This window comes from Odocoileus virginianus, chromosome 31 (assembly GCF_023699985.2).
Source record: "Odocoileus virginianus isolate 20LAN1187 ecotype Illinois chromosome 31, Ovbor_1.2, whole genome shotgun sequence".
NCBI classification, from domain to species: Eukaryota; Metazoa; Chordata; class Mammalia; order Artiodactyla; family Cervidae; genus Odocoileus; species Odocoileus virginianus.
In genome coordinates, this window is record NC_069704.1 from 35255253 (window position 1) to 35273229 (window position 17977).

Sequence of the window (17977 nt, forward strand, 5' to 3'; positions counted from 1 at the left end):
ATAAATGATAATTTGGTGAAAGCACCCAGTGCATATGCCTGGAATAGAAAAACAGATGTTTTAAAATATAATAACAAGAGAAAATTGAGGCCTGGAGAGGTAACATAGCTTGTACAAGCTAACACATGGTCTCTGGTTTCTCTTTTCTTAAAAGTTAATCTTCAATTAAAACCAGTACTTTCTCCATGTAGAAAATGAAAACATTACAGATTAGATTATAGTCTCTTTCGACTAGCACTCTCAGTCAGCTCTTCCCACTTCTCAGAGACAGATGTTATCAGGTTTGTCCACATCCTTTTGGAAGAGCTTTCCTGGGCTCTTTCCATTGTCTTTGCCTCTCGAGGGTGGTTTCGTTTTTGACTCTCCCACACATTTCTATACAGCAGAAATACAAAAAGGAGGAAGACTGAGTCGCCCAGACACAACCTTAGCTCAGTGTCAAGAGAGAGATAAAACACATCTACACATGAATGGTCATGATAATAAGTTCTGTTTGTTAAATGCACAGGCTGAGCATTCTTTGATCAATTCAGATGAATAACAAAGGCTTCCCTGGAACTGAGTGGGACAAGGTTTCAAGCGTTTTTCAAGTAATTTAATCTACAACTAAGAAAGGCAATGTCAAAGAATGCTCAAACTACCACACAACTGCACTCATCTCATACGCTAGCAAAGTAATGTTCAAAATTCTCCAAGCCAGGCTTCAACAGTGCTTGAACCATGAACTTCCAAATGTTCAAGCTGGATTTAGAAAAGGCAGAGGAACCAGAGATCAAATTGCCAACACCCGCTGGATCATCAGAAAAGCAAAGGAGTTCCAGAAAAACACTTGCTTTACTGTCTATGCCAAAGTCTTTGACTGTGTGGACCACAACAAACTGCGGAAAAATTTTCAAGAGATGGGAATACCAGACCACCTTACCTGCCTCCTGAGAAATCTGTATGCTGGTCAAGAAGCAACAGTTAGAACTGGACATGAACAGACTGGTTCCAAATCGGGAAAGGAGTATGTCAAGGCTGTATATTGTCACCCTGCTTATTTAACTTATATGCAGAGTACATCATGACAAATGCTGGACTGGATGAAGCATAAGCTGGAATCAAGATTGCCAGGAGAAATATCAATAACCTCAGATATACAGATGACACAACCCTTATGGCAGAAAGCAAGGAAGAAATAAAGAGCCTTTTGATGAAAGTGAAAGAAGAGACTGGAAAAGCTGGCTTAAAAGTCAACATTCAGAAAACTAAGATCATGGTCACTTCATGGCAAATAGATGGGGAAACAATGGAAACAGCGGCAGATTTTATTTTGGGGGGCTCCAAAATCACTGCAGATGGTGACTGCAGCCATGAAATTAAAAGATGCTTGCTCCTTGGAAGAAAAGCTATGACCAACCTAGACAGTATATTAAAAAGCGGAGACATTACTTTGCCAACAAAGGTCTGTCTAGTCAAAGCTATGGTTTTTCCAGTAGTCATGTATGGGTGAGTTGGACTATAAAGAAAGCTGAGCACCAAAGAATTGATGCTTTTGAACTGCAGTGTGTTGGAGAAGACTGGAGAGTCCTTTGGACTGCAAGGAGATCCAACCAGTCCATCTTAAAGGAACTCAGTCCTGAATATTCATTGGAAGGACTGATGCTGAAGCTGAAACTCCACTACTTTGGCCACCTGATGTGAAGAACTGACTCACTGGAAAAGACCCTGATGCTGGGCAAGATTGAAGGCAGGAGAAGGGAAGAACAGGATAAGATGGTTGGATGGCATCACTGATAGAATGGACATCAGTTTGAGTAAGCTCCGGGAGTTGGTGATGGACAGAGAAGCCTGGCGTGCTGCAGTCCATGGGGTTGCAGAGTCGAACACGAATGAGCAACTGAACTGAACTGAGTCTATTAGTAACTAGCAAGTTAGTAATCGGCACAGTATCCTACGCAAATACCACTTTATGCTTAACTCCCTTTTCACCTTTATTAAACCTGTTGTGTCCGAAGGGTATATACAAGGTGTGAATATGATTACTAATATTTATTGAGGGACTGCGTGCATGCTTAATCGCTTCAGTCCTGCTCTTACTACTCTGTGCCAAAGTGGTACTTCACGTAATCTCATTTAATTTCACAGGCAGGTGAAATGTCGTCACAAAGTAATGCTCGAATTGCGGCGAGGCCTGCTGGGCTCCAAACTCCGTGCGTCTAACCAGTTTCGGATATGCCTGTGAGGATCCAATAGGCCAGTAAAAGAGAAAAGACTAAAAAACACTGTGCCGTAATTATGACCCACTATTCTTTACGCTTAATTCTTGAAGTTAAAACAGGTGGTCATTTTGAGAGGCAGGTTATTCATTGTTTGGAGATAGAAAACTTGGATTTGGGCCAGTTCAGCTGGGAAACTGAATTCTTTCTCTACGCTTAAAACCGGGACAATTCCAGCCTCAAAGGGTTGAGTCTATGACTTAATAAAGGAAGTTGTATGACACCCGACAAGAGTAGGCTTTTCAACAAATTGTAGTCTTTTCAGGCTGAAGAGGCTTGGGAATGCAGAATTCAAGCCCTCATTGAACAGGACAGATGCTGCGAGGTCCACCCGCCCCGTGGAGGTGCTTCCTGAATCCCGCCGGGCTCAGCGGCTACCTTGGCGAGCCGTTGGCATTTTCCCGCGCAGGGGGCGGGGCGGAGCGCGAGCTCGGGAACGTAGTCGCAGAACCCCACGCCTCGCCGGAACTACATCTCCCAGGAGGAGGGACGCTCAACCACCTGGCAGGCGGCGCCCACTGTTACTAGTCTCAGGTGATAGCCCTGTCCACTCTCCGCCTCGGCCTTCCCTCGGACCGAAGTCACAGGCGCACCATTTAACGAACCCAGGAGGGAAAGGATGTGGTGGTGGGTGCCTGCTGTTTGGGAGTAGCAGTCCCCTCGCACAAGGTTTGGGAGCCTGGGTTTGTCTTGAGTGGTCGGACCACACCACGTGATGACGGAAAGGCGGCCGTAGGCAGGGAAGCGACCTGAGGTGCCTTGTGAGGTCATCACACAGCGACGACGAGCTGTTCTTGGGCATCCTGGACGCGGTGGGTAGTACGTCTCTGAGAACTCAGAGTTCGAGAAACTCCATAAAATCTCCCTCGTTGACTCCACTGCGTGCCTTTCCCTGACCCGCAGTTGTTGGCCTCTCTGGGTGCGAGTCGGGGGTGGGTACAGGAAACAACGCGCTCTGTAGGCGGGCTGATGAGCCGCGCGGCTAGCTACGTGTGTTGGCTCCTCCTTCGGCCGTGACGTGGGGTCACGTGACGGGCCGGGCCGACTCTGCCGCCGCCGCCGCTTTGTAAGAGGCACATTGGCAGGTAACGAGCGGCGGCGGCGGCGGCGGCGGGTCCCGAGTCCAGCGAGAGCGGCAGCGGTAATTGGCACCTTCTCTCTCTCCTTCCCCGTTCCAGCTCCTTGAGCGCTACAGCTTGCTCTTAATAGAACTGGGTTCAGCTCTTCTTTCCGCCAGAACCCTTTCTACTGCCCCAGCGTCCACCCTGAGGTTGGGCCGAGCTACCCTCGCCGGCTTCGTGCGTCTTCAGTTCGCCCAGGCCTGGGTGCTGTCCTTCCTCTCCGCCGCTGTTTGTCCGGCGCTCCTTTCTGCCTACCCCTTCCTAGTCGGCCCAGCCCCACCCAGCCCCAGGGGGCACCTACCCCTCCCCCCTTCGGGTTTCTGTCCTGGAGGGTGTGGTTTTCTCACACCGTTGTCCCTGCCTGCCTGTCCGCTCGAGCTCCCGCGCCACGCTGTCGCTGACCACCTTTCCGCGTTCACGCCTGTCGCTAGTCCTGGAACTGGACATCTCAGAGCCCAACTTCTGCACACACTCGGCTTTCTCGGCAGCCCGGAGGCATAGTTCAGTTCTACTTCTCCTCATTCTGGAAGGCTTTGGTGCCAGACTCTCGGGATTCCGTTTTCCTCCTCGGTCCTAGTTCCTGTAGGCTGGCTGTGTCACGGTTGCTCTTTAGTGTAGGTTTGAGATGGGGTTTGTAAACTTAAAGCGCTCTCTGTTATTTTATTCTAAATGTTATTCTTTTCCTTGGTGCATTGCATCTCAGTTTTCTTTGCCGCTGAATCACTTTTCCCACCTTTCCCCCTGGGTTTTCAATCTAATTAGTTGTCCAGGTATCTCAGGTACCATCATTGTTCTCACCACTCTGGTCTCTTCCTTGTTATCTCTAGGAGTTAGTTGATTCCATCATCATTCCTGTTATTTCCTGTTTGACCTAGTCCTGTAGTTTACTTCCACCTCTGTTGGATATTGTTTCTGCGTGTATTCAAGGTGTCTCCGCCAGTATTTAGGCTTACTGTGTTCTGCCCTTGTGTGCCGTAACAATTGAGAACTTTTAAAGGTCTCCACAGGGTACCTAAAAATCATGTTTTATTTGAAGGGCATATAATTCACTTTTTGAGTGAACCCAACTGCTTTATATTTTCTCTTTGATTATGATAGTACTTTTAAAATCAAAGGTGTGTTAGTAGTTAGTGTGTTCCTCACTTTTCTGCTATGAGTTGTACATTCATAATTTTTAGTTGTAGTTTAGTTTGTCTAATAAAAGTGGAAGGAAGGTGAATGTAATCCTAAGGATTGGGTGACTCTTGGGGTGGGATCTGCCTGTCTCAGGAAAGGGAATAAATTTGCTGGAGATGAAGGGTCTTCCCGTACCCCAGCATCTCTTACTTGCAGAGCCCTTGGTTAAGACCGCCCTCTCATTGCGATGGCACCTTCACTTATCGAGGCAAAAGTGATTAGTTTCTCCTACACTACTTTTCTGCTTGCTTCTAGTGTGTTGCTCCTGAGTTTGTCTCCTTAAGGCTAGTTGGCATGTGTGGTGAGATTTTTTTCCTCCACTCCTGTCCTCCTTGTTTCCCACAGCTCTGATTTCCTCCGTCTGCTTCCTTGTTTCTGCCCTTCAGTAATTAAGGAAACGATTGAAAGAAGGGAGGTTTTTGTTATGATTGAAATATTTGACTGGAAGTGATGGCATGGGAATGAGGCCATGGGAAAGGCTTGTGGTAATTGCCCCTGCTGCCTGTTTCCTGCTGCTCTGGTTTCCTCTGGCCTCTCTCTATACGTGGGCTGGACCAGCAGTCGTCAGAGAGCGCTGCCTTTAGAGCTGGGCCGGAACAACGGTAACTCCTCTCCTTCCCTTTCCCGGTAACCGGTCAGCCTGTGCGGTGCTCACCATTGGTGTCTCTTGGTCTTAGCCTGAGTGACTTTTATTGTTTGGTGAGACATGGTAGGAGAATCAGGAGGAGAATGGGTTTATTTCAGTATTTGTGTTTTGACAGAAACTGGTTGCCATCTCTGCTCCCATGAGTATAAACTGCGTATAGAGAGTATAAACCAGTCTTGAAGGTTTGAACTGGTCTGAAGAGAAGCCTTTACTTTTGAAGTGTTGACTCCCCAGCCCTCTTTAAAAATGAAAACTTACTGTTAGAATTTTGTTGCTGTCATAAGAAACTTTTTGGGGTGTGTGTGTAAGTGCATTTTAAAGGATTAGTGCCTGCTCAGAAGAAGTGGTCTGCACGAATTCACAGATTGTGAAGTTCCTTTGCTTTTATTATTTTTTAAAATTTATTTTATTTATTTGGTTTTGATGGGTCTTTGTTGCTGCATGAGAGCTTTTCTAGTTGGGGTGAATGGTGGCTTCTCCTTGGGGAGCACAGGCTTTGGTAGTACTAGCACACAGGCTTAGTTGCCCTGTGGCATGCAGGATCAAACCTGATCCATTGATCACACTTGTGTCCCCTGCATTGACAGATTCTTAACCGCTGGCCAATAGGAAAGTCCTCCTTTGATTTTTAAACAAATCTATCTTTTATTTCTTCTTGTGAGGCAGCTATAAGTCAGCAATGATCAGTTAGCTCTTAGTTGTTAACTTGAGTATATGCAGTGTCCTTTAAAAGCTAAGTAGTATGGCACTGGTGGTGTTGACTAGTGAGAAGGTGGCTCTCTGACAGAGCTTAGAAACTGTGTTTTCTCTTTTTTCTTTTCCCCAAAAGGAGAGTGGGAATATAACTTGAAGTAAGGTGGAGAAAGGGAATGTCACCTTATAAACCTGTGGTAGGTTTTGAAATATTTTTGACCCAATTATTGAGAGTTCCTTGGACTGCAGGGAGATCCACCCGTCAATTTTAAAGGAAATCAGTCCTGAATATTCATTGGAAGGACTGATGCTGAAGCTCAAGCTCCAATACTTCGGCCACCTGATGTGAAGAACTGACTCATTGGAAAAGACCTTGATGCTGGGCAAGATTGAAGGCAGGAGGAGAAGGGGACAACAGAGAATGAGATGGTTGGATGGTGTCACCGACTCGATGGACATGAGTTTGAGCAAGCTCTGGGAGTTGGTGATGGACAGGGAAGCCTGGCGTGCTGCAGTCCACGGGGTCGCAGAGTCGGACAGGACTGAGTGACTAAACTGAACTGATCAAGTGGACTTCTTTCTTTTTTCTTTAAGTCCAGGAATCAAATTAGTTGGTTTTGTTTTGACAATTATAATGTCAACTATGTATGCTGAAATTTCCTACTTTTAAAAAATTTTTATTGTTTTGGCCACGTTGAGTGGCGTGTGGGATCTTAAGTTTCCCCACCAGGGATTGAACCCGTGCCCCTACAGTGGAAGTGCAGAGTCTTAATCATTGGACTGTCAGGGAAGTCCTCCTCCTACTCTCCTGTTTGTTTTCTTGACAGTGTTTCTCTCAAAGATGCTTGCTCTGTACTTTTTAAAGAAAGTAAGTTATTTTAGTTTTGAAATTTCTTGGCCTAGGTTTTGAAGAACAGGCTTGTGAAATTCTGGCTGACATAGCATGTGTATTGTAGTGTGTTTCAGTTTTCAGAAAACTCATTTTCATACTGGAGTTATGAGCTCAATTAAATTGAAACCCAGTTCACTGTTTGGAATTAACTTATGAAATGAGGCTTGGACCATGGAGTAGTTATTTCATTTAAGACTAGGCAGTGCTCTATTTTTAAAGGGTGTTAGCAATATGTTGCTTGTTTTTTTTTAACTTGGAACTCTAAAAATAATAGAACGTATGTTGATTAGATTAAACTTTGATTATTCTCAAGGATTTGTAGAGGAGAGAATTTTATTTGGATTTAGACTTGTTGCTATACCTTCATTTATTTTGTTATTAACTTTTTATGTAAGTTGTCACATAGGAGCCTACTTATGTAAAGTTATGCTCTACATACATAATCCACTAATACTTTATTTGTCCACATCATGATATCTGGGGTGTTAGTTCCCTGACCAGGGACCAAACCCATGCCTTCTGCAGTGGAATTGTGGAGACCTAACCATTGGAGAAGGAAATGGCAACCCACTCCAGTGTTCTTGCCTGGAGAATCCCAGGGGCGGCGGAGCCTGGTGGGCTGTGGTCTATGGGGTTGCACAGAGTCGGACACGACTGAAGCGACTTAGCAGTAGCAGCAGCAGCAACCGCTGGACTGCCAGGGAGTTCCCCCAATACTTTAATGTTTGCTCTTTACTCAAAAATTTTTACATGTTGCAAAAGAAAGAAAAGAAAGAGAAGTTGCCCAGTTATATCCGACTCTTTGCAAACCCATGGACTAGCTGACCAGGCTCCTCTGTTCATGGCATTTTCCAGATAAGAATACTGGAATGGGTTGCCATGTCTCAATCTTCTCATCAAATCAGTTCTAGGTATACCTGTGGAGACTTTTAGAAGCTCAGCGTTCCTTCTTGCTATTAATGTCTTTCTCCCTCTTTGCCTTCTTGAATTCTTTCCATTCCTGTCCTTCTGTTTTCCTCTTCTTTCTCTCTTTCCCTTGTTTTCTCTCTCTCTCTTTTTTGCCTTCTGTTCCTCAGCCACATGCAAAAATACTCCACACGCAAGTTTCAGCTGAGGAGCTTGTATTCCTTCTGCCTCTGTTTGCCACCATGACATTGCTGCTTCCTAAGCAAGCAGATGAAAACCTGAAATATCTTTGCAGTCTCACGGGCTTGGGGAAGGTGTATAGTGCTGTCTGTATTGTACATGTCTACTCAGCTGGAATGTGTGCTCTTTGGAAGGTGAGATTTTTCATTTGATAATAATGTTGTCAGATCATAAACAAGAGAATAAGTGGGTTTAAAAAATACAAATTTAACTGAAATAAGGTCTAGGGAAAAAGTAACTGTCTTTAGGATTTATTGACAAGCCTAACTTGTTTCCTAGACCAAACCAGTTCTTCCCCCTCTCTTTTTTTCAAGTTAATTTACAAATTTCCATTTTAAGATTGGTTTTTGGGTCAGCCTGGCTGGGACTGTTTTACATAAGAAAATGCATTTTAGATAATTTGAAAAAAAAAAAAAGTGACTTATCATGGTTTAACATTTTAGTATAAATGTTTTTTTCCCCTAGATAAAGTGTACACTTTAAAAAGAATGAGATCATACCTTGCATACTTTTTTTTTTGAAAAATGTAAACTACATGCCAAAGGAGGTGTATGAAGTAGAAAAAAACATGTGGAGTTTTCAAAACCAGAAATAAAATGACCAACCAAGAAATGGAACATTAATGCCACCTTAAACTCCCTTGTGTATTCCATCTCCTAAGTTACTTTTTCCCCAGGGGGTTACCATTACCCTATATTATGGTCTTACTATTTTTTAGAATAATTTTTACTCAGTATGTATCCATAAATAATATATAGTTTAGTATTGCCCATTTTCAGTCTTGATCTAGATGGGTTTGTGTGATTCTCCAGATACTTTACATGTTTTACTTTCATCCATATTGATTCTTCTCCATCATTTTCAGTAGTATGTTACTTTATTGTAAGGATATGGCGCATCTTATTTTATTGTGATGAATGTTTGTCTCATTATCCTTTTTTTTTCTTTTTTCTGATTACAAATTGTACTCATTCTCCTTGTGAACATTTGCACCCCACCTCAAAACAAGTAAACTAGTTTGCTGAGATTGTATGACTGAGAGTGGAATTTTGGGGTTGTGTGTAGGATATGTGTAACTTTACCAGGTAATCCCAAATTATTAGCATTGTTTTGGTCGCTAAGTTGTGTCTGACCCTTTGCAACCCCATGGACTGTGGCCCCCCAGGCTGCTCTGTCCTTGGGATTTCTGAGGCAGGAATACTGGAGTGAGTTGCCATTTCCTTATCCAGGGATCTTTCCAACCCAGGGATCGAATCTCCTGCATTGCAGGTGGATTCTGTTTTTTTTTTTTTTTTTTAAGGTAAATTAAAAAAGTTTTAAAAAATTTATTCATTTTTGACTGTGCTTGGTCTTTGTTGCTCTGCATGAGCTTTCTCTGGTTGTGGTATGTGGGCTTTTCATTGCAGTGGCTTCTCTTGTGGAGCATGGGCTCTAGGGCTTTTGGGTTTTAGTACTTGTGGCACTTGAGCTAAGTAGTTGCAATTACTGGGCTTTAGAACACAGGCTCCAGTAGTTGTGGCACATGGGCCTAGTTGCTCCACGGCATGTGGGATCTTCCTGGATCAGGGATCGAACCTGTGTCTCCTGCATCTCTTTACCACTGAGCCACCTGGGAAGCCCATAGTATTATACAGTCATTCTTAAGTAGGCTCCTCATTTGAACCACTGTGTGCTGTGCTTAGTCACTCAGTCCAGCTCTTTGCGACTCCACAGACTGTAGCCCCGAGACTCCTCTGTCCGTGGGATTCTCCAGACAGGAATACTGGAGTGGGTTGCTATACCCTCCTCCAGGGGATCTTCCCAACCCAGGGATCGAACCCAGGTCTCCTCCCACATTGCAGGCGGATTCTTTACCATCTGAGCCACCATTTGAACCACAGAACATAGAAAGTGACTATTTTCTCAGTTCTCAAGGATTTTACATAGCTAGTCTCATTCTAGATACCTACAGGAAAATTTAATTTGTACATACAATGGATATGTTTGACATTGGAGCTTAATTTTTAAAGACTGAATTGGTATTAGCCTCCAACTAATAAAAATAAATGGAAAAAAAAAAAAGACTGAATTGGTGAGAGCTCCACATTTTTGCTAACATTTGGTATTGCTTTAATTTTTTGTTTTAGCCAATTCTAGTGGGATGTTTTAGATAGATCTTTTATGAACAACATACAGCTGGATTTTGCTTTGTTATTACAACCTGCCAACTTCTCTTTTAAAAACTGGAGCATGGAGACCATTCATGTTTATGGTAATTATGGATGTTTCAGGTATATTTCTGCCATATGGTCCTATACTTGTCTTTATTGTTTTTTTGTCCTCTTTGCAGTTTTCTTTTTTTTTTTCATTTGGCTTCCTCCAATTTAAAGACGTTTTCCAAATCTATAAAAGCTGAATGACTATAATGTATACCTTTGAACTAGAGTTACTACTTAATGTTCACATTGACTTTTTTCTATATATACTCCATGCTTTATCTTTTGAGTCTAAATGATTTGAAAGTAAAATGCAAATATTTTGACATTTATGCCTAAATGTTTCCTTAGCAAGTGTTTCTTCACAATAAAAACTTCTCATAAATAGGCACAATAACAGCTTTACACCTAGGAAAGGGAATGCTTATTTAAAATATAATGTATGATGTCAATGAAATTTGACATCCACATTCAGATTTTCCCAACTGTTCACAAAATATCCTTTATAATCTTATTCAATCAGGGTTTCTGTTTCTTTTTCCCTTATTTAGTTATTATCACTGAAGTACACTACTGAATAATCATTTCTTAAGTGATTATTTTCTCAATTATTTATCAGATGTAACTGCCAGTCAGAAAATCATCTGATAAGCAAGAGTAACTATTGCTGTTACTTGTTCAGTCGCTAAGTCCTGTCTGACCCTTTGTGACTGCCCAACACCAGGATTCTCTGTCCTTCACTATGTCCCTGAGTTTGCTCAAACACGTGTCCATTGAGTCAGTGATACCTTAATCCAACTATCTTATCTTCTAGTGCCCCTTTCTTTTGCTGTCAGTTTTTCCCAGCATCACTGTCTTTTCCAGTGAGTCAGCTCTTTGCATCAGATGGCTAAAGTATTGGAGCTTCAGCTTCAGTCCTTCCAGTGAATATTCATTCAGGGTTGATTTCCTTTAGGACTGACTGGTTTGATCTTGCAGCCCAAGGGACTCGCAAGTCTTCTCCAGCCCCACAGTTCGAAAGCATTGATTGTTCAGTGCTCAGCCTTCTTAATGGTTCAGCTCTCACGTCCATACATGACTACTGGAAAAACCGTATCTTTGATGCTGTTACTTAGTTAAGATAATTCTTGTAAATGTTAAGTAAGTTTCACTTTGTTGTAGGATAAATGTAAATTTCTTGGATTCTTGGAAGGCTCAAAGTGTATCCTGTTACTCCTTTGCCCACCCCAAATTTTGAAACACTGATCGAAGTTCCCTTTTTAATGTGTGAGAATGAAGCCAAACTATTATATTTATAAAAACTTTTAGATAGTATATTCTCATAACAAGTGTCTGGAATGCTTAGAATGTAGGTTAATCCAGATTAGGCCTGAATAACAGTTTTTTGATGTTACTGGTATATGCTACTGTACAGGTGTTCACTTGAATAAACGTTTACTGCTGCTACTTGTTGGCAGTTGTTAGATGCTAGGGATGTAGGTGAATAATGCACTGTCCCTGTTCTCTTGGTGCTTAATTCCAGTGGGAGGGAAGACAGTGCAGTTAGGAGTCAGGATGCTGTTGAGGGTGACAGAACACACTGTCAGTTGATTCCAGTATTGACCAAGGCTTCCTTGAGGTATTAGGAGTCTGAGCCTTACTTCTCGTGGGTTCCCCTCAAATTCCTGAAGTTACAGTTGTTTCTTTTGTTAAAACATTTTGAATTTCATCATAATGAAGTTTTATTGGAATTTGGTGTTATTTGGCTTACCATGTTATTGTATCATTTGTTTGACTTGACTTGGTGGTTTATTTGTAGCCACTAGTAAAAGAGAAAGTTATTCTTAATGTAAATTGGTAGTTTTCAACATTTTTTTGGGTGAGTGTTTTATTGGAACTTACTGGATGTTTAAACATTTCTCCTCCAATCAAGATCTCATTTTATTTTGATGAGAAATTTCCTGTAATATCAGTTACTTGTTGAAATGCTGCTTTGAATTGTTGAAGATCGGATGACCTCTTAAAAAATTCTTACCTTAGGTATTTCACCTTATTTAGTACCTTTATAATTCCTTGTGATTGGGAGTGCTAAGGTAATGGTGGAAAAAATACCCCTGTACAGAACATTCCAGGTAGTGGTAACAGGAATAAAATTCTTGTTAGCTAAAGTAGGCCATTTACTATTTTAACCAAAGAACTTTCAACTTTCATTTTTTTAAAGGCAGTTTGAGCTGTTTAATTGTTCTAATGCTTATCTCATGTTGCCAAAAGATCCCAGCTGTAATGGGATGTAGCTGGCATACCCTGAACCAATGTATATACTCTGGTCTAGACATCTGTGGGACAAAGAAATGACCAGGGTCACAAAGGATTTTGTTGTAGTGACATTTGGCCTGTAGTGATAGTTGTACAGCTTCATAAATACTAAAAATCACTGAATTGTACACTTAAGAAGGGTGGATTATACAATACTCATTATACCTCAGTAAAGTTATTTAAATTGTTTGAATAAATCTACAATATTTTGAAACAGAATTAACCAAAAAAAGTGGTCAGTGTACTTTAATATCCTATAGGTGCTACCAGTTATGATCTAGTTTAACAATATGAGGTACATTATCTTGTGTGGTACTCCTTACAGACTTGAAGAGTAAAATTCTCAAGGTTACTTAATTAGTAATTTTTGTGACTTCCAAGCCTGTACTCCTAATCATAATACTGTATTACTTTATCTATCTGAAATACTTCTGTCAGGAATACAGCCAAGTGCTAGCTGATAAGTCAAACAATGTCCACATTTGTGGTACGTGAGGCTGGGGTTTTGTAATGGCCGGGGAATGAGGAATGGATAGATGCAGGTGGGGCCTGTGAACTGTACCTAGTTCCTCTAGACCCATTTCACTTTATCTGCTTTATGTGTTAGAATTTAGTCACTGCTTTGGTTGGACTTGGTTTCTGTGGTTTAAAAACAAAGCAACACACTTGCCTTTGCTTTAGTTTTTCATTCTGATTTTACTAGCTGTTCTCATCAGCGTGGTGAGCTGGTCTGTGAGCTCTCTGCCAGTTTGGGTGCATCCTTTGAGGAAGGTGAGGCACACAGCTCTGAGAAGCGGCGGTTGATAGCACACTGGCACTTCCTAAGAATGACAGGGAGGCTGTAAAAGTTACACTTCAGAACTCAAGCTGCTCTGAAGTAGGGCTGTTTACTATATTGTTAAGTAACACTAAAATAATCATAATTATTATGGACATCAAGTAAAGACTAATCACTGTTTACATTGAAGGACAGAAAATGAGAAAATGGAGATATGTTCAGTATGCTGTTGAGAAAATACGTCTCATGAAGGGTTGATGCAAAAAGCAACATAGGAACTTCCGTGGTGGTCCATTGGCTAAGACTCCATGCTCCCAATTCAGGGGGCCTGGGTTTGATCCCTGGTCAGGGAACTAGATCCCACATGCCGCAACTAAGATCTGGTGCATCCAAAACAAAACCAAACCAGGTGCAGTTTGGAAGAATGACAAGGCCGATTTGATCAAAGCGTAGGGATCAGAACAGAATAAAGACCTTATATTTGTGATGATTGATGGTCTGTGAACAGAAGTTAATGAAGTTTGTTGTTGTTGAGTTGCTCAGTTGTGTCCTCCTCTTTGTGGCCCCATGGACTGTAGCTGGCCATGCTCCTCTGTCCCTGGGATTTCCCTGGCAAGAATAGTGGAGTGCTTTGCCATTTCCTCCTCCAGGGGTTCTTCCTATGGGCAGGTGGATTCTTTACTGCTGAGCCACCAGGGAAACCCAAGTGACGTTGTTTGATAGAGTTTAGCAGTATTCTGAAAGATTAAACATTTTGATCCACTTTGGCATTAGTTTCATAATTAAGATAGTTCAGACAGGTAAATAGGGGTATGTCATTTCAGTGAAGTAGAGAAGAGGCAATTACTGATATTCTAGTTGATAAAGATGCCTTAGAACTGCTTAGAACCTTAGAGACTTTAAGTATAAACAATAACCCTTAATCATGTTCCTGTTGTAAGTTGATGGCAGAGAATGTAAAGAAAGGCATAGATTTAAGGCCTTAAATCCTTAAATTGGTATAGGAGGGAGTGGTTCATTAAAAGAATGGCTTAAAGGTTTTGAGCTCTGGAACACTTGGAAAATGCTGTTGGCTACTTGGAAAATTTTGAAAATCTTCAAGTAAGGTCCTTTTGGATGAACTCCATTATAGATGTAACTATTTAATAGGCAGTTACTTGGAGGTTGAATCTCTGGAGAGACAGTCTTTAGCTTTTGCTTTGAAGTTGAAAGTAATAATTGATGCCAGTAGGGCATAACATTTCTGTGGGAAGGGAGAACATGCTTAAGAATTGAACAATATTCTTTCAGAGGTGGGAGAAAGATGTGATGCTGCTGAGCATTTGAAAACAAGGGAGAACTAAGATGGTGTATTATCTGAGAAACCAAGAAAAAAGTTACACAATGTGTCACATGCCAGAGATAGGTGAAAGAACGATGAGAACAAGAGAGGTTTGACAATTACTAGGATTCAGTGATGACTTGGGGGAATAGTATCTTTCCTTTTGTTGGAGTGTTAAGGTGGTGGAAACCAGATTTGAGTCAAGGAGATGTTTGGTGAGGAAATGGAGGCAGTGAGTGTATTCTTTTTGAGAAAAATAGCTTATGTAGTCACTGCTTGCAAGATAGAACATGCAGTTTCTAAGAGGACTGAGAAGGTGATTTTTCTCAGCCATTGTTTTTAAAAATCTGGATGTAGAGAATAGTTGAACAGGTTTTTATGCACATTCTTGTGAGAACTAAAAGAATATGGAATATTTTCTCAGTATAGCTGTTGGAGATTTCCTCACTAAGGAGTTTTCTATTTGGTTTGAATGAAAATTGAGCCTGGTACATAAGTGACAGGTGTGTTAACATTTACATGGATTGTGTGACTGTTTTGGTAGGTACATTCTTCAGGTAACTGACATTTTTTAAAAAGTTGCTTTTGGCATGAGCGAAACAGTAATAAAGATGCCGTTAGAATAAAACAAATATGCTTTAAAGAAAGGGAAAAAAGTCAAGCAGTTCAGGGCTGTGTATCCTGAGGTATATGAGGAAAGTTGAAGAACTGTAAGGAAAAGCTGTGGGTATGAAGTACTTAAAAAATTAATGTTTATGTTTTTGCCTTATGATAGAGTTATTTTCGAATAGCTTAACAATGAATATACTGAACCTTTTAAATCAGTTGGGAAATGTTTATGTATTTGTAACAATTGAGTGTCAAATGTTTAAATGATTTGTGAAAAATGAGAGTAACTTGAAATATTTTGTTATCTGTTTTTGGTAAGAATTGAAGATTTGTAATGTAATATAGATTTGTAATGTAATATTGTAAATCAGCTAAGATTCAACTAAAAAATAAAAAGAACTGAAGATTTGTAAAGTTTTGTCTGTTGAGGAAGTATAGTTGGGATTTAATCACTTTCAGCAGTAATATCCAGTTTACTGTATATTATTCAGTTTACTGTATGAGAGTGGTTAGCAGAGATGCCGCTTTGTCCAAAAACCAAAACAATAATGTGAGATAATGGGTTAAAACTTTTTAAGTGATTATGGGTCAAACTGGGTAATATTTTGAGTGCTGTTCAATAGGGATATTTCCTGAAGTTCTTTTCACATCTTGAGGAGTTTGGAGATTTTCCTGTGTTGGGTATTGTTATGGGTTTTCTGTTCTCGAAAATAAGAGGCAAGAATTAAACTGGCATTACAGTTTAAGATAATGTTTTGGCTTAGCGTTATCTTTGTAACTGGTTCTGGTCAATATGACTTGACTAAAACAAAGATTTGGTGTATCGAACATGTATCCCCAAGAATGGTGAGGTAGGTTAGTCTACCCTTTCTCAGTGGGTCTCAGGAAGACAAAATAACCCAAAGGAAGAAGGTGACTTTTCCTTGCTTATCCTCTTCGCTATAAAGGCCTTGGGCATGAGCAACTAGTGAGAAGTTCATCTTTATCCAATGGAGGGTGGTGGCAAAATGGGAGTGTGGGTGTGAAGGCAAAAAATTTACAAAAATACGTCTCAGTCTTCATCACAGACTAAGACTCCTCTTGGCATTATGTCTGTTGTGTTCCAATGGCTGTGAGACTTCACTAGATTCTCTTGAGAGGGTCGGTGGGGATAAATGCAGCTGAGTGTGGTTGGGGAAGAGCCAAGTTAAACTAGGATGTGCATAGGAGAATTTGAGATGGGAGCATTCAGCTGGCAATTTATTATGACTTTTTAATACCCAGAAATAGGCCTTATTTTTTCTTTCTCTGTGTTTTTTTTTTTGTTGCCTGATGTAATGTACGTTGACATCAGTGGCTCAGTGGATGCTTACAGGTAGGTAAGGTTGTCTCTTAATCTTTCAGGCTACCAGAGAACAACCTGCAGAAAGTGAGGAAACATTTGAGGGCTTCTCACAAGAATGTTTTAAGGTGGAAAGTGGTGTCTTGCCCCCTCTCCCCCGCAAGACAGTGAAACAATGCAGATGATTTTAAAACAAACAAGGAAACAGCCTGAAAGATCCTATTGTCCTTGGGTTCAGAAATATTTTTGGAACGTGGCCATACTGTGCTGCCCAGAAGTCATGCAGATGTGTAAATGCTGCCACTTTGAGAAAGAGGCCAAGACAGGAAAGATAATGATATGATGAGTTCCTGGGCATGCCCCAGATTTAGATAGATTCAAACTAATTCCTCACATTTACCCATCACATGGTTAGAATAACTGATGTAGAATCAGAAAAAGTTAAATCATGTTTATTGTACTGTATTTGCCAGGGAAGAGAAATACTGCATTTTAGAAGGCAATTATATAAAAAAGGCTTGGAGCCAAAAACATTTCCACACCTAAAGAATTTTCTTTCATTTTCTTGTAATATACCCAATTTCTCAACTGACTAGGGTAATCGAGGTGCTATAATTACATTGTCACCTTGCTTTTACATAATAGTTTATATGTTAATGTTCTGTGATAAAAGCATGATATAGTCATTTCTTGTGGATTACAATGATGTGAAACAAATGAAAACAGTGGAAAGCTATTCACTAAACTGTTAACAGTAGTTATTTTGGGGTGGTGGAAGTGTAGGTGGTGGTGTTTTTTTTTTTGAACTTTGTATGACTGAGTGACTATTATGGGTAAAATAATAAAGTGAAATTATGTTTTTTGTATTTTTCATACCTTTCAATTGGAACCAACAGGATCAATGTTTTCATCTAAGGTTCTTTGAGGGCAGTAATTCTCAAACTTTATTGTGCATCAAGTCTTGTTTAAACATTTCTGATTCACCAGATCTGGGGTGACCTTTGGAATGTGCATTTGTGATAAGTTCTTAGGTAGTGCTGATGCTGCCGGTCTGGATACCACACTTTTGAGAACCACTGCTCCAAAGTAGTTGGTGTGACATCCTGGCTGCACATTAGAAATCTGCAGAGCTTGTTTTTTTTAAAAATTGATAATATGATTTATATATCTTAAAATGCATCATTTTAAAGTATGCAGTTTAGTATTTTTAGTATATTCACAAGATTGTGTGAGTATCAGTATTTCTAGAACATTTTCATCACCCCAAAAAGAAAGCCCCCCCCATTCCCATGAGCAGTTTGCCCATTGTTTCCTGATCCCATCCATTAATATACTTTCTGACTCTGTGAATTTGCCTTTTCCGGACAGTACATGTAAGTGGAGTAATACAGTATACATATCTGCTCTTTTGTGACCAGCTTCTTCACTTAACAGTTGCAGTGTTCATCCCCGTTGTAGTTTGTATCTGAAGCTTGTTCCTTTCAGTACTTGACTGATGATTGTATGGTTATGTCACGTTTTGTTTA

General features: G+C 40.8%; 1 protein-coding gene across 8 annotated transcripts in view; it reads left to right on the plus strand.

Annotated features, from left to right (window-relative positions):
* The first annotated feature begins 2688 nt into the window (after positions 1 to 2688).
* Positions 2689 to 17977, plus strand: part of UBAP2 (ubiquitin associated protein 2) — a 110574-nt gene continuing 95285 nt past the window's right edge. For 3 of the 8 annotated variants that reach the window (XM_020872879.2, XM_070459606.1, XM_070459607.1), the window contains exon 1: positions 3313 to 3399. The gene's annotated coding sequence lies outside the window, so the exon portion shown is untranslated. The other 5 variants (XM_020872881.2, XM_020872883.2, XM_020872882.2 and 2 more) reach the window with 5 other exon arrangements.